Source organism: Salvelinus namaycush, chromosome 30, assembly GCF_016432855.1.
Source record: "Salvelinus namaycush isolate Seneca chromosome 30, SaNama_1.0, whole genome shotgun sequence".
NCBI lineage: Eukaryota > Metazoa > Chordata > Actinopteri > Salmoniformes > Salmonidae > Salvelinus > Salvelinus namaycush.
The window spans coordinates 35367891-35391698 of NC_052336.1; the positions used below are offsets into that span (position 1 = coordinate 35367891).

Genomic DNA, 23808 nt, shown 5'->3' on the forward strand with positions numbered 1-23808 from the left:
CGATTTTTTAAATGTTTTACAGGGAAGACACAATATGTAAATCTATTAGCTAACCACGTTAGCAAAAGACACCACTATTCTTACTCCATCAGTTTTTGACTCCATCAGTAGCTATCACAAATTCAGCCAAATAAAGATAAAAATAGCCACTAACTAAGAAACAACCTCATCAGATGACAGTCTGATAACATATTTATTGTATAGCATATGTTTTTTTCGAAAAATGTGCATATTTCAGGTATAAATCATAGTTTACATTGCAGCTACATTCAGAAATTGCACCGAAAGCAGCCATAATATTTACAGACACCAACGTCAAATACCTAATTACTCATCATAAAACATTTCTGAAAAATACATAGTGTACAGTAAATGAAAGACAGGCATCTTGTGATGCCAGACAATATTTCCGATTTATTAAGTGTTTTACAGCGAAAACAAAATGTTGCGTTATATTAGCTTAGCTTAGCACAATAGAAACACTTGGGCGCCGGCGACTACGACAGATATATGAAATAACATCATAAATTGGGTCTTACTTTTGCTGATCTTTCATCAGAATGTTGAAAAAGGTGTCCTTTGTCCAGATGAGTCGTTGTTTGGATTCAGAATGGCAACTTTCTCTCTCCATTTAGCAAGCGTGCTAGCCGGGTTGCACGGATCTCTCCATGTAAACAAACGGAAGAGAACGGAACACGGCAAAACTCCCGAAAAAATTTCAATAATCTGATGAAACTATATTGAAAAAACATACGTTACGATGATATGGTGACATGTATCAAATAAAATCAAAGCCGGAAATAATATTCGCCTATAACGTCAGCAAAACAAAAGGCAACCCCACTGTCCAAATTGCGTTCTTCAGATTACCGGAAGTTGGGTACACGTCATTCCAAGAGGGTTTATTCCATCCCAGATCGAGATAATCACCTCCTTTCTTCTCTCACAGCCTTCTTGACACCCAGAGGAAGGTGTATGAAGTGTACGTAGACTCTTACGTTCATTGCCCATGTATAGGCATGAAGAGAGCCTCGATTTCAGACTTTGAACTTCCGGGTCAGGAAAAGTGCTGCAGAAGGAGTTCTGTTTCACTCAGAGAAATAATTCAAACGGTTTTAACTAGAGAGTGTTTTCTATCCAATGGTAATAATAATATGCATATTGTACGAGCAAGAATTGAGTACGACGCCGTTTGAAATGGACACATTTTATCAGGCTACTCAATACTACCCCTTGCAGCCATAACAGGTTAAAGACATACAAAGCCTGCAATGGCATTACTATTATCTCCAGGCCGTGCCGAGTTCAACGAGATGCCCCGCTTGACCGTAGCTCGCTCGGTCTGAGCTCAGCGACCGTTACAAGAAGACGGACACGAATGACCCTTTGACCTCAATATCAATTTTCTTTGCTTTTGGGAGACAGAGAGAGAACCGTTAAGGTTAGAAGCACAATTTCACCTCAGGAACAATCCTAAGGTCCTCCCGATCTGTGCAGGCCTAACCTTCTTAAGGTCCTCCCGATCTGTGCAAGCCTAACCTTGACCTTGTGGCATTAACCCTTAACAGTTAAAATAAGGTGTTTACATCAAACAGTTTACAATGACATTTATCCCCATTGGAATGCATTGACTGCACCTCTAAATTCAACCTGAAGCCTATGTGGGTTATGAATGTCTTATGAACCTGTCTTTGATGTCAGTCCATCAGGCCACCATGAGGTCTACCTGTGTCGATTCTAAGCTTCCTGGAGCAACCGGAAGTGGTTAAAATCACCCTAAAAGTGTTTGCAATATCCAACCTGCAGTTTGAGAGAAATAGTGCATTCAGCCCTATGTAAATCAGTCAATTTTTAACATATAGACTTAAAACTCAGGATTCTCTAACAGCATACTCCAGTGATGATATGCGTTTACTTTCAGCTTCCTGTGCCAACCGGAAGTGCCATAATTGGTGTCAAATGGGCTGTTTTGAAGGGTTAAAAATGTCAAATATTTCCAAAACTTCATATTTGTGATTAGGCAACCCTCCTGAACTGTAAATCAGTCATTAGTCCCATCAGATTTCAAAGAAAAATGTACACACCCAAACAGAAATGATGGAGGGACACACTGAGGGGCTAAGAGGCAGACAGTGCCTGTGGTAGTTACTTTTGTTCCAACTTTTAAAGAACCGTCAGACCTAGAGTTCTGAAACTTTGGAAACCTGTTCTAGACCTCAGGTTGATTGTGCACGGTGAGTTATGTGGCTCTAGAAGGTTCTCAGACCGATAAACAGCCTCGTGTATTTGCTATGTTTTCAATTCATTTTGAGCTCAACGAAACTGCCGACATTTAGAAAAGTCCCAGAGTCTCAAGACTAGGTGCATTGAAACCGGCTCGGCCCTTAGAAACAGACCCCAACAAGCCTGTTTGATTGCTCATTCAAGGACCCCGTAGCAAGGCAATGAAAAAAGTGGATTTTCAGCACCAATTAAGGTATTGCTCGGGCACCGAATGACCTATCGAGCCGAAACTTGGGATTCGAGGTCGCCTCACATAGGGCTAAACATAATGTGAGAACTGGACCCGCAGCTAGAACATAACTACGTATTATTTGTTTTATTATGGTTTAAATGGAAGGCGCTGTGAATTTTGGGCCTGCTCTGAAATATGTTATAGTTGGCTTCTAAAGGAGTTGGAAAAAGTGAGTTTGGTGTCAGATGGTATCAGTTTGGTGTCTGACAATATCCAATTGACTGATGGACACTGACTTGCTATTTGACTTTTGTGCATTTGCAATATGTTTCAACGGGGGGGTACCATCACCAAAATCGACATGATGAAATTTCACGCAACGAGCGATGGAGAGGAACCACTATCACTGCCCGGCCATCCTGAGGTCATCAGGACGTTCAATTTTGTATTTCTAAAGTATTTAAAGAATGCACGTTACATTTGCAATATGATTCAACACATCATATTGCAAACGTAACAGTGTGTGTTATGTTTGCAATATGATTCAACAGTGTGTTATGTTTGCAATATGATGTGATGTTTTTCACTGTTGAATCATATGCAAATGTAACGTGCATTCTTTAAATAAACCCTATGTGGGTTATGAATGTCTTATGAACCTGTCTTCAATGACAATTCATCAAGCCACTATGAGGTCTACCTGTGTTGATTCTAAGCTTCCTGGACCAACCGGAAGTGATAAAATCACCCTAAAAGTGTTTTGCCATACCCAACCAGCAGTTTGTGATATATAGTGCATTCAACCCTGTGTAAATCAGTCAGTTCTTAACGTATAGACTTAAAACTCAGGATTCTGTAAAAGCATACCCCGATCAGGATAGGTATTTACTTATAGCTTCCTGTGCCAACCGGAAGTGCCTTAAAATGGGGTCATAGTTGCTGTTTCAAAGGGTTAAAAAAGTCAGATCTTTCCAAAACTTTAAGTGTGTGATTAGGCAACCTTCATGAACTGTAAATCAGTCATTTCTCTAAACAGATGTCAAAGAAAAGCTCACACACACACACAGACACACACAGCAAGGATGGAGTGAAAAAGTATGGTGCTTAAAGACACACAGAGCCTTAAATGCTTTTAGGGGGGATCCAGACTTCCATACCCGCTCTGGGAGCACTATACTACGGGCAAAAATCAATGGGTGCTGGCCTGAGTGATTTTTGGAGGTTTTCAAAAAAAGTCAAAAAATATTCTGGTTTTTTTTCTAGAAAATATTTGATGTTTTTTCTTCTCGAGTCAATGGCCTGAGTGATTTATGGAGTTTTTCCAAAAAACTCTAAAAATATTCTAAGTCCAAACTTTTCGTGCACCTGGTATTTTTTGGGGGTTACCAGGTGCCATGGTTGAAATTGCTTTTAGGAGGCATCCAGACTTCCATACCCGCTCTGGGAGCACTATTCTACGGCCAAAAATCAATGTGTGCTGGCCTGAGTGATTTATGGAGGTTTTCAAAAAAAAGTCCGAAAATATTCTGTTTTTTCTTCTGGAATTTTTGCTTTCTTTTTTCTTCTCGAGTCAATGGGGGTCCGGCCTGAGTGATTTATGGAGGTTTCCAAAAAAAGTCAAAAAATATTCTGTTTCATGTTTTGGGTTACCAGGCGTCATTTTTCAAAACGGTTTTAAATGCTTTTAGGTGTCATCCAGACGTCCATGCCCGCTATGGGAGCACTATACAAATGCACAAAACATATTCCTTAAGTACAAGTAAACATTTCAAAAAATGTATGATAATAAAATGTGACTAAAGTATTTTCATACAGTTCTTATACATGTGTAATTGACCTAAAAATCGAAAGAATTTCAAAAAACGGTCCAGAAAGCACTTTTTTAAAGGGGGTTATACGTTTTTTCCAAATTTTTGACATTTTTTACTTTTGACTTTTGACTTCCTATGAAATCACATTCCAAATGCACAAAACATATTCCTTAAGTACAAATAAACATTTATAAAAAATTATGTTAATAAAATTTGACAAGTATTTTCATACAGTTCTTATACATGTGTAATTGACCTAAAAATCGAAATAATTTCGAAAAACGGTCCAGAAAGCACTTTTTTAAAGGGGGTGATACGTTTTTTCCAAATTTTTGACATTTTTGACTTTTGACTTTTGACTTCCTATGAAATCACATTCCAAATGCACAAAACATATTCCTTAAGTTCAAATAAAATTTAAAAAAAAATTATGTTAATAAAATTTGACAAAAGTATTTTCATACAGTTCTTACACATGTGTAATTGACATAAAACTCGAAAGAATTTCGAAAAACGGTCCAGAAAGCACTTTTTTAAGGGGGTGATAAGTTTTTGCCAAAACTTTCAAAATTTCAAAATTTTACTCTTGGGTCTTGACTTGCGTTACAATAAGCCTTTGAAAATTTAGGATAGAACGCAGTCGCCCACTATAGGATTTTTGGAGTGTTACACAGCTCATTTGCAAGATGGCATTTGCCATCAACTTTGGATGAAACACCGCCAGAAATAGTGTATTTGTCCATCGTGTATATGCTGCGCCCGGTGCCAATAACTTGCCATGTTATTTTGTACAATTGGGGGGGGAGTTCCCTTACAGATGTTAATGCGAGTGCAACGAAATGCTTGTGCTTCTAGTTCCGACAAGATATATGAATGAGTGATGGTACAGAACGGCATAGGCAAGATGCAGTAGATGGTATAGTGTACAGTCTATACATATGAGATGAGTAATGTAGGGTATGTAAACATAAAGTGGCATAGTTTAAAGTGGCTAGTGATACATGTATTACATAAAGATGGCAAGATGCAGTAGATGATATAGAGTACAGTATATACATATACATATGAGATGAGTAATGTAGGGTATGTAAACATTATATTAAGTGGCATTGTTTAAAGTGGCTAGTGATACATTTTTACATAATTTCCATCAATTCCCATTATTAACTTCTACTTGGTCACCATCCCGGATCCGGGAGCATCCTCATCAGTAAAAAAGCTGACTAGCATAGCCTAGCATAGCGCCACAAGTAAATACTAGCATATAAATATCATGAAATCACAAGTCCAAGACACCAAATGAAAGATACACATCTTGTGAATCCAGCCATCATTTCCGATTTTTAAAATGTTTTACAGCGAAAACACAATATGTATTTCTATTAGCTAACCACAATAGCAAAAGACTCAACCGCATATTTTCACAATTTTTTTACCGCATAGGTAGCTATCACAAAACCGACCAAATAGAGATATAATTAGTCACTATCCAAGAAACAACTGCATCAGATGACAGTCTTATAACATGTTATACAATAAATGTATGTTTTGTTCGAAAATGTGCATATTTGAGGTATAAATCATAGTTTTACATTGCAGCTACCATAAAAAAATATCACCAAAGCAGCCGGAATAATTACAGAGAGGAACGTGAAATACCTAAATACTCATCATAAAACATTTATGAAAAATACATGGTGTACAGCAAATGAAAGATAAACATCTTGTGAATCCAGCCAATATTTCAGATTTTTTAAGTGTTTTACAGCGAACACACAATATAGCATTATATTATCTTACCACAATAGCCAACCACACAACCGCATTCATTCACCGCAAAGGTAGCGATCGCAAAAAACAGCAAAAGATATAAAATTATTCACTAACCTTGACAAACTTCATCAGATGACAGTCCTATAACATCATGTTACACAATACATATATGTTTTGTTCGAAAATGTGCATATTTAGCGGTATAAATCGTGGTTTTACAATGTGAATACGTAGTCAAAAATGCACAAAATTGTCCAGAGATATCTTGGACAGTCACCTAATCTAATCAAATAACTAATCATAAACTTTACTAAAAAATACATGTTGTACAGCAAATGAAAGATACACTAGTTCTTAATGCAACCGCCGTGTTAGATTTTTAAAAATAACTTTAGTACGACATACAGCTTACGTTATAGTGAGACAGCGCCCAAAATAAGGGCGGAAAATATGACTAAACATTTTCCACAGAAATACGAAATAACATCATAAATGGTTCCTACTTTTGGTGAGCTTCCATCAGAATCTTGTACAAGGAGTCCTTTGTCCAGAATAATCGTTGTTTGGTTTTAGAATGTCCTCTTCTCCTGTCGAATTAGCAACCATAGCTAGCCATGTCGCGCAAACGTGGCCAACTTCACATGACGCAAAAAAATGACAATTCCAAAACTCGCAATAAACGTTCAATAAACTGATATAACTCGGTTTAAAAAAACTACTTTATCCTGTCTAGGACTGCCTTTTGGTAGTCCTAGACAGGACTACCGCTAGCGGAACCCCGCCCATATTCCACTGAAAAGGCAGCGCGCAAAATTCAAAATATATTTTTTAGAAATATTTAACTTTCACACATTAACAAGTCCAATACAGCAAATGAAAGATAAACATCTTGTGAATCCAGCTAACATGTCCGATTTTTTAAATGTTTTACAGCGAAAACACCACGTATATTTATGTTAGCTCACTACCAAATACAAAAAAGCACAGACATTTCTTTCACAGCACAGGTAGCTTGCACAAAACCCCCAAATAGAGATAGAATTAGTCACTAACCAAGAAACAACTTCATCAGATGACAGTCTTGTAACATGTTATACAATAAATCTATGTTTTGTTCGAAAAATGTGCATATTTCAGGTATAAATCATAGTTTTACATTGCAGCTACAATCACAAATAGCACCGAAGCAGCTAGAACAATTACAGAGACCAACGTGAAATACCTAAATACTCATCATAAAACATTTATGAAAAATACATGGTGTACAGCAAATGAAAGATAAACATCTTGTTGAATCCAGCCAATATTTCAGATTTTTTAAGTGTTTTACAGCGAAAACACAATATAGCATTATATTATCTTACCACAATAGCCAAAAACACAACTCATTTATCAGCAGCAAAAGTTAGCGATCGCAAAAAAACAGCAAAAGATATATAATTTTTCACTAACCTTGACAAGCTTCATCAGATGACAGTCCTATAACATCAGGTTATACAATACACTTATGTTTTGTTTGAAAATGTGCATATTTAGAGCCTAAATACGTGGTTATACATTGTGAAAATGTAGCAACTTTTTCCCAGAATCTCCGGATATATTTCTGACACTCACCTATTCTGACCAAATAACTCATCATAAATGTTACTAAAAAATACATGTTGTACAGCAAATGAAAGATACACTAGTTCTTAATGCAATCGCTGTGTTAGAATTCTAAAAATAACTTTAGTACGACATACAGCTTACGTTATAGCGAGACAGCGCCCAAAATCAGGGCGGAAAATAATACTAAACATTTTCGACAGAAATACGAAATAACATCATAAATGGTTCCTACTTTTGCTGAGCTTCCATCAGAATCTTGTACAAGGGGTCCTTTGTCCAGAACAATCGTTGTTTGGTTTTAGAATGTCCTTTTTTCCTGTCGAATTAGCAACCAAAGCTAGCCAAGTGGCGCGAACCTGTCCATCTCCACCAAACGCAGAGAACGGAACACGCCAAAACTCCCGATAAACTTTCAATAATCTGATAAAGCTATATTGAAAAAACATACTTTACGATGATATTATCACATTTATCAAATAAAATCAAAGCCGGAGATATTAGCCGTCTATAACGAAAGCTTTTCAGAAGGCAATCCAGAGTTCCTTCCCGCGCCTTGCTGAACAAAGGAAATTGGGGTCATGTCATTCCAAGAGCTCTCTTTTGACCTCAGATCAAGCTATACACCCCATTTCACCTCTAACTGCCGGTTGACATCTAGTGGAAGGCGTATGAAGTGCATGTATATCCATAGATTTCAAGCAAATGAATAGGGAGGCCCTGGAACAGAGCCTCGATTTCAGATTTTTCACTTCCTGATAGGAAGTTTGCTGCAAAATGAGTTCTGTTTTACTCACAGATATAATTCAAACGGTTTTAGAAACTTGAGAGTGTTTTCTATCCAATAGTAATAATAATATGCATATTGTACGAGCAAGAATTGAGTACGAGGCAGTTTAATTTGGGAACGATTTTTTACAAAGTGAAAACAGTGGCCCCCTATAAGATGTTAACACATATATCAAATAAAATCAGAGCCGGAGATATCTAACGTGTATACCGAAAGCTTTTCAGAACGCAATCTGGGGTTCCTTCTCGCGCCTTCCAAGACAATGAAATTTCCAGACACGTCATTCCAAAAGCTCTTGTTCGGCCTCAGATCAAGCTAGACACCCCATTCCACCTCTCACTGCCTGTTGACATCTAGTGGAAGGCGTATGCAGTGCATGTATATCCATAGATTTCAGGCAAATTAATAGGAAGACCCTGGAACAGAGCCTCGATTTCAGATTTTTCATTTCCTGTCAGGAAGTTTGCTGCAAAATTAGTTCTGTTTTACTCACAGATATAATTCAAACGGTTTTAGAAACTAGAGAGTGTTTTCTATCCAATAGTAATAATAATATGCATATTGTACGAGCAAGAATAGAGTACGAGGCAGTTTAATTTGGGCACGATTTTTTACAAAGTGAAAACAGCGCCCCCCTATTGAGAAAAGGTTAAAGTGGCTGGAGTTGAGTCAGTATGTTGGCAGCGGCCACTAAATGTTAGTGGTGGCTGTTAACAGTCTGATGGCCTTGAGATAGAAGCTGTTTTTCAGTCTCTCGGTCCCTGCTTTGATGCACCTGTACTGACCTCGCCTTCTGGATGATAGCGGGGTGAACAGGCAGTGGCTCGGGTGGTTGTTGTCCTTGATGATCTTTATGGTATTCCTGTGACATCGGGTGGTGTAGGTGTTTTGAAGGGCAGGTAGTTTGCCCCCGGTGATACGTTGTGCAGACCTCACTACCCTCTGGAGAGTCTTACGGTTGTGGGCGGAGCAGTTGCCGTACCAGGCGGTGATACAGCCTAACAGGATGCTCTCGATTGTGCATCTGTAGAAGTTTGTGAGTGCTTTTGGTGACAAGCCGAATTTCTTCGGCCTCCTGAGGTTGAAGAGGCGGGGTCTCGAGCTTGATGACGAGTTTGGAGGGTACTATGGTGTTAAATGCTGAGCTGTAGTTGATGAACAGCATTCTCACATAGGTATTCCTCTTGTCCAGATGGGTTAGGGCAGTGTGCAGTGTGGTTGTGATTGCGTCGTCTGTGGACCTATTGGGTCGGTAAGCAAATTGGAGTGGGTCTAGGGTGTCAGGTAGGGTGGAGGTGATATGGTCCTTGACTAGTCTCTCAAAGCACTTCGTGATGACGGAAGTGAGTGCTACGGGGCGGTAGTCGTTTAGCTCAGTTACCTTAGCTTTCTTGGGAACAGGAACAATGGTGGCCCTCTTGAAGCATGTGGGAACAGCAGACTGGGATAAGGATTGATTGAATATGTCCTTAAACACACCAGCCAACTGGTCTGCGCATGCTCTGAGGACGCGGCTGGGAATGCCGTCTGGTTCTGCAGCCTTGCGAGGGTTAACACGTTTAAATGTTTTACTCACCTCGGCTGCAGTGAAGGAGAGCCCGCAGGTTTTGGTAGCGGGCCGTGTCAGTGGCACTGTATTGTCCTCAAAGCGAGCAAAAAAGTTATTTAGTCTGTCTGGGAGCAAGACATCCTGGTCCGCGACGGGGCTGGTTTTCTTTTTGTAATCCGTGATTGACTGTAGACCCTGCCACATACCTCTTGTGTCTGAGCTGTTGAATTGCGACTCTACTTTGTCTCTATACTGGGACTTAGCTTGTTTGATTGCCTTGCGGAGGGAATAGCTACACTGTTTGTATTCGGTCATGTTTCCGGTCACCTTGTCCTGGTTAAAAGCAGTGGTTCGTGCTTTCAGTTTCACGCGAATGCTGCCATCAATCCACGGTTTCTGGTTTGGGAATGTTTTAATCGTTGCTGTGGGTACGACATCGTCAATGCACTTTCTAATGAACTCGCTCACCGAATCAGCGTATTCGTCAATGTTGTTGTTGGACGCAATGCGGAACATATCCCAATCCACGTGATCGAAGCAGTCTTGAAGCGTGGAATCAGATTGGTCGGACCAGCGTTGAACAGACCTGAGCGCGGGAGCTTGCTGTTGTAGTTTCTGTTTGTAGGCTGGAAGCAACAAAATGGAGTCGTGGTCAGCTTTTCCGAAAGGAGGGCGGGGGAGGGCCTTATATGCGTCGCGGAAGTTAGTATAACAATGATCCAAGGTTTTACCAGCCCTGGTAGCACAATCGATATGCTGATAGAATTTAGGGAGTTTTGTTTTCAGATTAGCCTTGTTAAAATCCCCAGCTACGATGAATGCAGCCTCAGGGTGTGTGGTTTCCAGTTTAAAAAGAGTCAGATAAAGTTCGTTCAGGGCCATCGATGTGTCTGCTTGGGGGGGAATATATACGGCTGTGATTATAATCGAAGAGAATTCCCTTGGTAGATAATGCGGTCGACATTTGATTGTGAGGAATTCTAAATCCGATGAACAGAATGACTTGAGTTCCTGTATGTTGTTATGATCACACCACGTCTCGTTAATCATAAGGCATACACCCCCGCCCCTCTTCTTACCAGAAAGATGTTTGTTTCTGTCAGCGCGATGCGTGAAGAAACCAGCTTGTGTACAATTGACGAAATAAAGCGATTTTAATTTTACAGTTTTATTTATCCTCAAAATCCTTGTGATTGCATACTGACTTGAGGTGTTTTCCCAGTTGCAATTCCAATCCACACTGCACCGTTCACAAATGCACAACCCAATGACGGAAATCACCCCCACATCTCAGCCTGCCGTCACAAGGAATTGGAGGATGAGTGTTATAACCCACATGAAAAAATACCACAATTGAATATATAGTTCTATAGTAAACTGTAGTATACTGTAGAATACTATACTACACACTGTAGTATCCCTTGCTCATCAGGAGTAGTACTTACTACGGAATGTTATAGTATAGCTTCCGAGTGGCGCAGCAGTCTAAGGCACTGCATCTCGGTGCTTGAGGTGTCACTACAGACACCCTAGTTTGAATCCAGGCTGTATCACAATCGCCCATGATTGGGAGTCCCATAGGGCAGCGCACATTTGGCCCAGCGTCATCCGGGTTTGGCTGGTGTAGGCCGTCATTGTAACTAAGAATTTGTTCTTAACTGACTTGCCTAGTTAAATAAAGGTTATATAAAAATAAATACTGTGGAATACTATACTAAATAGTGTTATGTGCAAAAAGACTCTGTAATAAATACTACAGTAATGTCAGCAAAAACACTACACTATAACTGTAGTAAATACTACAGTATTTAGTTTGCACATTCCCCTCCCCTATATCAAAATTTGTGCCACCCATAAGTGAGAAACCATATAGTGTGTTCCCTACAGGTTATAGAAAAGAGCCGCCGTCCTAAACTATCCATTCAGACCCCAGTCCTAAGTTATGGAAAATTTGCTCTTTCAGTATTTCTTTAGTAGGTTTCCTGAAGGAGAAAGCCTTCACTTCTATGTCAAGGATAATAAAACAAAAACACTACAGTAAATAGTACACAATACTACAATCCACAAAAACACATGAATTGCTATAGTATATAATCATTTTATTTTACTACAGTATTTATACAATAGTTAAATGTAAATACTACAGTATATTACAATGAATACTACAGTATAGTCAGCAAAACACTACAGTGAAAACTATGTCTGTGTGCCTATGTCTGTGTGAGTGTGTCTGCGTTTTTGCGCGCATGCATTTGTGTGTGTGCACACACCTTTGTATGTGTGTGTGTGTCTCTGTGTGTGTCACTGGGTGTTAGATAACAATCCTAGAGGACTACATTAGACTAGCTGGCTCTAATCACTGATGTCGATTTTCAGTGTGTGGCACTAAGACTTCACTCAGCCTGGAACCATGGTGCTGGAAAATTTGTGGTGGGGTACCCTGTTATCTGACGCTCACGTATTTTCTTCTTCTCTCTCTGTCCTTCCTGATGTGAGTCCCCTGCTAAGAGCAATGTGCATCGCAAATGGTACCCTATTCCCTATAAAGTGCACTATTTTTAACTAGGGTGCACAGAGCGCTAGTCAGAAGTAGTGCACTATGTAAGGAAAAGTGCCACTTGGGACGTATCTTCTGGTATCGGAGGTTGGGGTTAAGATTGAGCCGGTCATAGGGGAGTTGTGTGATGGAGAGGGGAAGTGACAAGGCTTAATGTCAATGTTTTCTCTGGGAGCAGGGACACACACACACTGCCTATCTCTATTTCTTGTTCTGCCTTAAAGACATCTGTACTGCATGGTCAAATAAAGGAGTCTGATAACGTTACTGTCGGTATAAATGTCCAATGTTTACATCCACGTTAGCATTTCATACATGGTACAAACTTGTGTCACATGTAATGATATCCCCATACACCCCACTTATAGTGTACTAGTTCCGGTGTAACATTACCCATCTATATCCCCCTTCTTTAAATTTGAAACAACAATGATGTTCAATGTTTGTCACAGACCATTGTGACCCCCACCCGTTGTCTTATTGTTTAAGCCCCAAGAATTAACAAAGGACCATACTTGGGATTGGGCTTGCTTACCCTCCAAAACCGTGTCACTCTTAGGGCTGGATCTCCAGCTAAGAGAGCTGGCTCAGGTGAAACTGTTTCAGACACAGCTCAAGTATCAGGCGTAATGGGGACAAGTTCACTGTTTTCCCTTTCCCCTGCACTCTCCCCTCTTGCCCCAGCAACAGGTACCGACGGTTCCTCACATAGTTTGTGCCTTCTGAGGTGAAAACGTAACTGTTTATTTGTGAGGCACCGCCACTCATGACAGCTAACCTGTCATGGCCACGGGTCGTCTGCATCCTGACAGTTTGTCCAGGCTCCAGTGAACTGAGCTGCCATGCACTGCGGTCATAGTACACATTTCCCATCATTCTCTGTTGTGTCAGAGCCTCCTTCACCTGTGTCGCCAACACTGGGTGAAGCAAATCTGTGGTCATGGGAAGCATTGTCCTACTCTGGAGAACAGGCTCTGCGCAGGCGACTGCAAGCCTTCCCAGAAAAGGTTGCGCACACACAGCAGCATGGATATCCGATTGTCTGTGACACTTTGCCAATAAATGTTTTGCTGAAGGCACAGCGCGCTCCACCAACCCGTTAGAATGAGAGTAGTGGGGGCTGCTCGTCCTGTCTTTAAAATTCCATGTTGATGCAAAATCCTTGAAGGTCATACACACAAACGGGGTCACATTGTCTGTCATCAGACGCTGGGGAACCCCATGGACAGCGAAGTGCCTCTTCAGTTTTCAAATCACAGTGATGCTCCTCATATCTGACAGGTATTCCAGTTCAAACCAGCCTGAAAAGTCCAGGACCAAGTGGGGTTTAAGAGCACCTCTCCCTCTCTATGTCAGCATTCATTGAGGGCCAGTACATAGTCTCCCTTGATCTACATTTTGTTGCCTCGGCCCCTGGGTGCAGTTGGCCTGTGTAGAATTATTGTAAAGACAAGGGGATCAACAGCCTTTGAAACCGCAATATGACCCCATTCTGTACTGTAAACTCTTCTTTCATGGCATAGTAGGGGCGCACGTTCTGGGGACATTCTAACAATTTTGGCCAGCAATTTAGAATGACTTCTCTGAGGCGCTGGCATGTGACCGTGTTGCAAGCGCAGCCCTTAACTGCGGTTGCAACGACGAGAGTACAGAACCTGCACAGCAATGACATCACAGGACTCCTCCATCTCCACCATAGGGAGGTGAGCCCGTGACAGCGCGTCAGGCTACATATAGTCCCTTGCCTCTACAAATCTAAATTGTAGCGTTGAAGCTTCATAATTCCCTGCAGATGTGAGGATCGTGATCAGAGGTTGGTGGTCCGTCTCCACCACTAGTGCTTGCCCCTATATGAAATCATGAAACTTTTTACAGGTGAAAACAAGGGCTAACATCTCCTTCTCTATCTGAGCCTAACGTGTCTCCGTGGGCATCAGTGTTCTTGATGCAAACGCCACTGGCCTATATTTGTTGTAGACATACTACTCTGAGACCATGCTGGGACACAGATATCACCACTGGTTTGCCCACATCATAGTACTGGAGAACTGGTTGGCTTGATAGCAGCTCTTTCAGTTTGGTGAAGGCAGCATCATGTTGCTCCTGCCATCACAATTCAGTATCAATCAATCAATCAATCAATCAATCAATCAATCAAATGTATTTATTAAGCCCTTCTTACATCAGCTGATGTCACAATGTGTTGTACAGAAACCCAGCCTAAAACCCCAACAACAAGCAATGCAGGTGTAGAAGCACGGTGGCTAGGAAAAACTCCCTAGAAAGGCCAGAAACTAGGAAGAAACCTAGAGAGGAACCAGGCAATGAGGGGTGACCAGTCCTCTTCTGGCTGTGCCGGGTGGAGATTAAAACAGAACATGGCCAAGATGTTCAAATGTTCATAGATGACCAGCAGTGTCAAATAATAAAAATCAGTGGTTGTCGAGGGTGCAACAGGTCAGCACCTCAGGAGTAAATGTCAGTTCACTTTTCATAGCCGATCATTCAGAGTATCTCTACTGCTCCTGCTGTCTCTAGAAACCTATTCACTTCCGGCGCCGACAGAGATGGCCGCCTCGCTTCGCGCTCCTAGGAAACTATGCAGTATTTTGTTTTTTTATGTGTTATTTCTTACATTGTTACCCCAGGAAATATTAGGTTATATTACATACAGTCAGGAGGAACTATTGGATATAAGAGCAACGTCAACTCACCAACATTACGACCATGAATACGACTTTCCCAAAGCGGATCCTCTGTATGGTCCACCACCCAGGACAATGGATCGGATCCCAGCCGGCGACCCAAAACAACGGCGCCACAGAAGGGTCAAAATGGAGCGGTCTTGTGGTCAGGCTCCGTAGACGGGCACATCGCGTACCGCTCCCGAGCATACTACTCGCCAATGTCCAGTCTCTTGATAACAAGGTAGACGAAATCCGAGCAAGGGTTGCCTTCCAGAGAGACATCAGAGATTGTAACGTTCTTTGTTTCACGGAAACATGGCTCACTCAGGATACGTCAGAGTCGGTACAGCCACCTGGTTTCTTCAAGCATCGCGCCGACAGAAACAAACATCTCTCTGGTAAGAAGAAGGGCGGGGTGTATGCCTTATGATTGCCGACCGCATTATCTACCAAGAGAATTCTCTTTGATCATAATCACAGTCGTGTATATCCCCCCCCCCCCCACCCAAGCAGACAGATCAACCGGCCCTGAAAGAACTTAATTTGACTCTATGTAAACTGGAAACCACATATCCTGAGGGTGCATTCATTGTAGTTGGAGATTTTAACAAGGCTAATCTGAAAACAAGGCTCCCTAAATTTTATCAGCATATCGAATGCGCGACCCGGGCTGGAAAAACCCTGGATCATTGTTATTCTAACTTCCGCAACGCATATAAAGCCCTCCCCCGCCCTCCTTTCGGAAAATCTGACCACGACTCCATTTTGTTGCTCTCAGCCTATAGACAGAAACTAAAACAGGAAGCGCCCGTGCTCAGGTCTGTTCAACGCTGGTCCGACCAATCGGATTCCAATCTTCAAGATTGCTTCGATCACGTGGACTGGGATATGTTCCGCATAGCATCCAGTTTCATGTGATACACCACTGGTAGTTTGCCAATCTCTTCAATGTTAAACAGTGGTCTCACATCCCGGTCAACAACATGAAAGCCAAAGTCCTCTTGAGTGCAATGGAGGGTGTCCGTGCCCTCCGTAAAGATCACCTGCCCCCCATAGGCCACCAGGATAGCTTTTTCAGCAGTATTAACAGTTAAAATACACCCTTAGAAAAAAGGTGCTAATGTGTGCAAAATTAACGTTCACTGAGTAAACAAATAAATAATCCCCCCTCACTCACACACAAGTGCTACTGTCAAGTTCAACACAACAAAAGCAATATCTTTGAGCTACATATTTTACATTGTACACTTTCTGCCCGTGGACATCTGTTCTACAATGTGCCAGGAGAGCATGATACCCTTTGTTGGCATAATTGATCTCTTTCAAGCAGGGAGTACACCTAGCATACCCCTTTTTATTGAAAAGGTGAGAAAGAGGGAAAGTGTGTGGTGTTCCTTTCACCTCTTTGGTGGCGTCCAGCTTAAGCCATGTCCAGCTCCAGCTACACTTCATCACTGAATCTACTTGTTTAACAAGCAACGTCTCATTTTCACCTAGTTCGCTCATTCTGAAAATTAACCACATACTTTAGAGGGCAAACATCAGTTCACAGATAGTAGTTAGTTTGTTAGCTAGTTAAGTACTTTACACCACTGGAGACGAGACCAAAAAGACAGAATGCTCATAAAAACCTGAAAAAAATGGAAAACTTGATTCTTGCTTTACAGGCATTTGGAACATCGCGCTAAAACATACAAACATGAATTAATCAAATTCATTCGATACATCGACCAGCACTAGCAGGTATTGTTGACACCGTTTGAACAGATATGTCTCCCTATGAAAAAAACATAATACTGGACATACACGTTAAATTATACAAACCAAAAACATGATGAATCTATTCAGTCCTATACCTACACACTGAAAATACTGGCAAAGAAATGTGACTTTTGTCCGCTAACTGATGAACTGATTAGAGACCATATTGTGTGTTGGATACAAAGTGACACTATGGCAAGAAACTGCTACACACTGGAATCAGGTGTCAGTGTGTGCATGCTAAATGAGCAATCTGAAAGGGGTACAAAAGAACTGAGGAGAGAGGCAGAGGTTTTGGAGTTCAAAGCCAACTCTGTTCAAACTGTAATGGTGCACACCCCCCCCGATAGAAACAGATGTTTTGCATTTATCAAATGGTGCAATATAAGTGGCAGGATTAATTATTTTGCCAAGTGCTGTAGGGATGCAAACTCGTCCCCTAAACAATAACGAAGAGGTTGGTGAGAAGCCTGACCGCGGAGACAAGAAGGTGATGAAGCGTACTTCATGAGCTGTAAACGGAAAACAACTGGCATTTGGAAAGTTTGAGGTGAGGGAGAAAGTGTGGTGGAACAAGTATTGTTAGCATTGTTATGTATTTTGCTAGCTGGATCGTATTCTCCGTTAGCTAGCCAGAGAAAGTTTAAGCAACATTAGCCAACTTAGCTGATCAAATAATTGAGTTTATGTGTGAAAATTAGCTGGCTAATAAAGTCAGCTAGCTAGCTAACGTTACAACATCAGATGCGCTAACGTCAGTAACCTAACCAATTTGCTATAGTATTAACTGGTATACGACTCCTTGCCGTTCCTCAAGTTATAATGCGTTAGTTGCTTACAGGACCCTGGCAATCTGTGTGAAATGTTAAGTAAAAATAATTTAAAGCACTACTTAGGTAGTTGTTTGGGGTATCTGTACTTTACTATTTATATTCTTGACAGCGTTTCATTTTACTCCATTACATTCCTAAAGAAAATATTTACTTTGTACTCCTTACTTTTTCCCTGACACCCAAAAGTACTAGTTACATTTTGAATGCTTAGCAAGACAGGAAAAGTGTCTAATTCCCACACTTATCAAGAGAACATCCCTAGTCATTCCTACTGCCTCTGATCTGACAGACTCACTAAACACAAGTGTGCCCCTTTCTATCAGTATATTAAAAATTAAAAAAAATTAAAATATTGTCGTCTGGCTTGCTTAACCCTGTTTGGGCTAGGGGGCAGTATTTTGACGTCCGGATGAAATGCGTGCCCAAAATAAACTGCATGTTACTCAGGCCCAGAAACTAGGATATGCATAAAATTGGTAGATATGGATACAAAACACTCTGAAATTTCTAAAACTGTTCAAATAATGTCTGTGAGTATAACAGAACTGATATGGCAGGCGAAACCCCGAGGACAAACATTCTCCCCAAAAATACATTTTAGCCTACCACTGTTTTCAATGACTGTCACTTTTATTATAAGGAGAAAACCTCCCAGATTGCAGTTCCTAGGGCTTCCACTAGATGTCAACAGTCTTTAGAAAGAGTTTCAGGCTGGTTTTTGGAAAAATTTGTTTTTCTATGTGGCTCCCATTTTGGCTGTAGTGTTTCCATGCAGGTGGAGGAAAGCGCGTTCTTTGTTATTTATCTTCGATAATGAACATACTATTCTCCGTCTTAAATTGTATCGTTTATTTACGTATTAGGGTACCTAAGGTTTGATTATAAACGTTGTTTGACTTGTTTCGATAAATGTATTGGTAACGTTTGGGATTCATTTTGTATGCATTTTGAAGGAGGGAAACCGGTGGATTATTGACTGAAATTCGCCAGCTAAACTGAGTTTTTATGGATATAAAGAAGGACTTTATCGGACAAAAGGACCATTTGTGATGTAACTGGGACCTTTCGGAGTGCCAACAGAAGAAGATCTTCAAAGGTAAGACATTTATTATATCGCTATTTCTGACTTTCGTGGGGCACCGGCCTGGTTGAAAAATGTTTTTCATGGTTTTGTATGCGGGGCGCTGTCCTCAGAAAATCGCATGGTGTGCTTTCGCCGTAAAGCCTTTTTGAAATCTGACACAGCGGCTGGATTAACAAGAAGTTAAGCTTTATTTTGATGTATTACACATGTATTTTCATGAATGTTAAATATTTATATTTCTGTAGATTGAATTTCGCGCTCTGCAATTTCACCGGATGTTGTCGAGGTGGGTCGCTAGCGGAACGCCTGCGCTAGAAAGGTTAATAACCTCTTGAAGCTAGGGGTCAGATTATTATTATTTTTTAAAATAACGTTCCCAAGGTAAACGGACTATTTCTCAGGTCCAGATCGTAGAATATGCATATAATTTACAGATTAGGATAGAAAACACTCCAAAGTTTCCAAAACTGTCAAAATATTGTCTGTGAGTATAACAAAACTGATTCTGCAGGCGAAAACCTGAGGAAATCTAACCCGGAAGTGATTTTTTTTTTTTTTAAATCTGTGTTTCCTTGCCCGTCTTTCTTCCATTTAAAGGGGTATCAACCAGATTCCTTTTCCAATGGCTTCCTCAGGTTGTGACCAGGCTTTAGACATAGTTTCAGGCTTTGATTTTGAAAAATGAGCGAGATTTTTCAAAAGTAGTCAGGTGTCCTTTGATTAGTTCCTGCGCGCGAGAGGGGTAGCTCTCCATTATCTTTCTCTCTTTTATTATTTCAACGGTCCGGTTGAAATATTATCGATTATGTTTGTTAAAAACAACCTGAGGATTGATTATAAAAAACATTTGACATGTTTCTACGAACATTACGGATACTTTTTGGAATTTTCTTTGGTTTTCTGAACATAACGCGTGACCCAAATGGCGTTTTTTTGTTATAAAAGTAATATTTATCGAACAAAAATAACATTTATTGTGTAACTGGGAGTCTCGTGAGTGCAAACATCCAAAGATTATCAAAGGTAAGCAATTCATTTTATTGCTTTTCTGACTTTCGTGACCATGCTAATTTGGGGCTAGCTGTTCTAGCATTGATTGATACACTCACAAAAGCTTGGATTGCTTTCGCTGCAAAGCATATTTTCAAAATCTGACATGATAGGTGGATTAACAACAAGCTAAACTGTGTTTTGGTATATTTCACATGTGATTGCATGATTATAAATATTTTTAGTAATATTTTTGAATCTGATACATTTGGGAATTTTCTTCTGCCTTTCAGGACCGGAAGGAGGCTGTAGTTTTTCCAAAAGGATTTACGGGGAAAGCATAAGATGCTATTATCTGATGATAGCACAACAGTAAACAAAGAGAGTGTAGCGCCTCCCGGCGCGACACAAAACGCAGAAATAAAGATATAATTCATGCCTTACCTTTGACAAGCTTCTTCTTTTGGCATTCCAATATGTCCCATAAACATCACAAATGGTCTTTTGTTCGATTAATTCCGTCGATATATATCCAAAATGTCCATTTATTTGGCGGGTTTGATCCAGAAAAACACCGGTTCCAACTTGCACAATGTGACTACAAAATATCTCAAAAGTTACCTGTAAGCTTTGTCCAAAAATTTCAATCTACTTTTGTAATACAACTTTAGGTATTTTTTTACGTAAATAATCGATAAAATTAAAGACGGGATGATCTGTGTTCAATACCGGAGGAAAACAATGTGTAGCATGCTTTCTGGTCACGCGCCTCTAACAAACAGTACACTTCACTGGAGCCTCATTCTGAACATGGCTACTTTTTCCTTTCTCAAAGGAAAAACCTCAACCAATTTCTAAAGACTGTTGAGGAACTGCAGGAACTGCAGGAAGGTCCCTTAGAAATCTGGTTTCCCAATGAAATCTCATTGAAAAGAAAGTGACCTCAACAAAAAAAAAATCTGAATTTTGTCCTCAGGGTTTTGCCTGCCAAATAAGTTCTGTTATAGTCACAGACATGATTCAAACAGTTTTAGAAACGTCAGTGTGTTTTCTATCCAATACTAATAATAATATGCATATATTAGCATCTTGGACTGAGTAGGAGGCAGTTTACTCTGCCCACGCTTTTCATCCAAATGCTGCCCCCTATCCTAGAGAAGTTAACACAGTGTCCAAAGAAGGGTCAGATGTATACAGAATGGTGTCGTCTGCGTAGAGGTGGATCACAGAATCACCAGCAGCAAGAGTGACAACATTGATGTATACAGAGAAAAGAGTCGGCCCAAGAATTTAACCCTGGGGCACCCCCATAGAGACTGCCAGAGGTCCGGACAACAGGTACTCCGATTTGACACACTGAACTCTATCTGAGAAGTAATTGGTGACCCAGGCTAGACAGTCATTTGATAAACCAAGGCTTTTGAATCTGCCGAATAGAATGCGGTGATTGACAGAGTCAAAAGCCTTGGCCAGGTCGATGAAGATGGCTGTACAGTACTGTCTTTTATCGTTTGTGGTTATGATACTGTTTTGGACCTTGAGCGTAGCTGAGGTGCACCAATGACCAGCTCGGAAACCAGATTGCATAGCAGAGAAGGTATGGTGGGATTCAAAATGGTTGGTGATCTGTTTATTAACTTGGCTTTCGAAGAGTTTAGAAAAGCAGGGCAGGATGGATATAGATCTGTAACAGTTTGGGTCTAGAGTGTCTCCCCCTTATTGGTCCAGAGCTTGTGGCAGGAATCCGGTGATGTGTTACAGAAAAGCAGTCCGATATGCTCTGGGTTGATATCGCGCTGTGCAGACTGGCAGGTAATTGTCTGAGCTAAAGCTGGCTGGTGTCCGAGCTAAAGGTGAGGAGCGCTAGCAGTGGCAAACATTGACAAGAGCTGGTTTGCTGGCTAGTTTCTGATGGAGGTTCCAGTTATAAGGTATAAAAAATAGCAGATCCATACCACATTGGGTGAGGCGGGTTGCAGGAAACTATATTTAATTCGTAGATGGAAAGTGAGATTAAAATATATTCTAAAAAAATTCAAAGCAGACTATTTACAGACTATTAACACGGGACAAGACAAACACACGTCTGACTGCTATGCCATGTTGGATAGACCAGTTCTAAGCAAATAGATCCAAGTTTACCAATAAAAAAATCTACTTTGATTAAAAAACAGTGCGTTCTGAAAGTATTCAGACCCCTTGACTTTTTCCACATTTTGTTACATTACAGCCTTATTCAAAAATGGATTAAATAAATAAAAATTCCTCATCAATCTACACACAATATCCCATAATGCCAAAGCAAAAACTGTTTTTTAGATATTTTAGCAAATACTTTAGCAAAAACTAAACAGAGGGAGTATTCAGACCCTTTGTATTCAGACCCTTTGCTGTGAGACTCGAAATTGATCTCCTATGCTCCGTTTAAAAAAAAAACTTGCATGGAGTCTAGCTGTGGTTAACTCAATTGATTGGACATGATTTGGAAAGGCACACACCTGTCTATATAAGGTCCCACAGTTGACAGTGCGTATCAAAGCAAAAACCAAGCCATGAGGTCGAAGGAATTGTCCGAGAGCTCCGAGACAGGATTGTGTCGAGGCACAGACCTGGGGAAGGGGTACCAAAACATTTCTGCAGTATTGAAGGTCCCCAAGAACACAGTGGCCTCCATCATTCTTAAATGGAACAAGTTTGCAACAACCAAGATTATACCTAGAGCCCGGCCAAACTGAGCATTTGGGAGAAAAGGGCCTTGATCAGGGAGGTGACCAAGAACCCGATGGTCACTCTGATAGAGTTTATCATATAATGCATTTTTAAGGAACAATGGGAAAGTAATTCTGCTTTGAAAGTTGATAAGCTTGTAAACTCACTTTTGAGAAAAGGGCCTTTGAATGTTTTGGTACCTACTGGAGAGCTCTCTTTTGTCTACACCCATTCAGCATTGTTTACACCCTCTTAAGCCAGCCCCACCCATCTCTTTAAGGATTCACAATATTTTTCCAGAACATTGTCAGACTAGAAGGAAGCAAGTTTTCACAAAGACAAATCTGCCCGATTCCAGCCTTGCTGAAGCACCCCCAGATCATCACAGATCCTCCACCAAATTTCACAGTGGGTGCGAGACCCGGAGACGCCTACAAGCCACAGTGTCTCGCACCCACTGTGAAATATGACGCATGAAAGCTGTGATTGAATATCAGGGTTATTCCACCAAATATTGGTTTTTGAACTCTTCCTAAGTTATGGCAGCAGCTTTCCACCAAAGTGTTTGTGTTCTGGGTGGCGTCCTGGTAATAGTATTGCATTATCCTCTGCGTAGTTGTTGATGAAGTTCAACACTCGCTGCAAGTCCTCATGCTTCAGGTGTAACCTGTGCTTACTTGGGCCAGCTCTCTTTTTGATGGGAGGCCATTAGACCATTCTCCTTGTATGACTGGTAGAGGAGAGTCAGACGTGTTCTACTGATGCTGAAAGACAAATTCCAGATACAAATATTTTAGCATTATTATACAATAATGGCATTCTGAGACTACAATACACACAGTTCATACACGTAATGTTAGCTTGCTAGCCATCAAACTTCAGCTGGCTTGCTAACAGCAAGCTTTAACTAGCAATTTTTTATTTTATTCTACCAGGTAAATTGACTGAGAACACATTCTCATTTACAGCAACAACCTGTGAAATAGTAATAGGGGGGATGAATGAGCCAATTGCAAGCTGGGGATGATTAGGTGACGGTTTGAGGGACAGCTTGGCAATTTTGCCAGGAGACCGGGGTTAACACCCCTACTCTTACGATAAGTGCCATGGAATCTTTAGTGACCACAGAGAGTCAGGACACTCGTTTAATGTCCCATCCAAAAGATAGCACTCGACACAGAGCAGTGTCCCCAATCTATGCCTT

The 23808-nt window shown here is 40.8% G+C and overlaps 1 protein-coding gene and 1 non-coding gene across 2 annotated transcripts in view; both read left to right on the top strand.

Annotated features, from left to right (window-relative positions):
* Positions 1-23808, top strand: part of LOC120025103 (ALK tyrosine kinase receptor-like) — a 151067-nt gene that overhangs the window by 98655 nt on the left and 28604 nt on the right. The gene's annotated exons all lie outside the window — the stretch shown is intronic.
* LOC120025397 lies at positions 11929-11983 on the top strand. The gene has a single exon (XR_005473000.1). It is a non-coding gene; the product is annotated as a U7 small nuclear RNA (small nuclear RNA).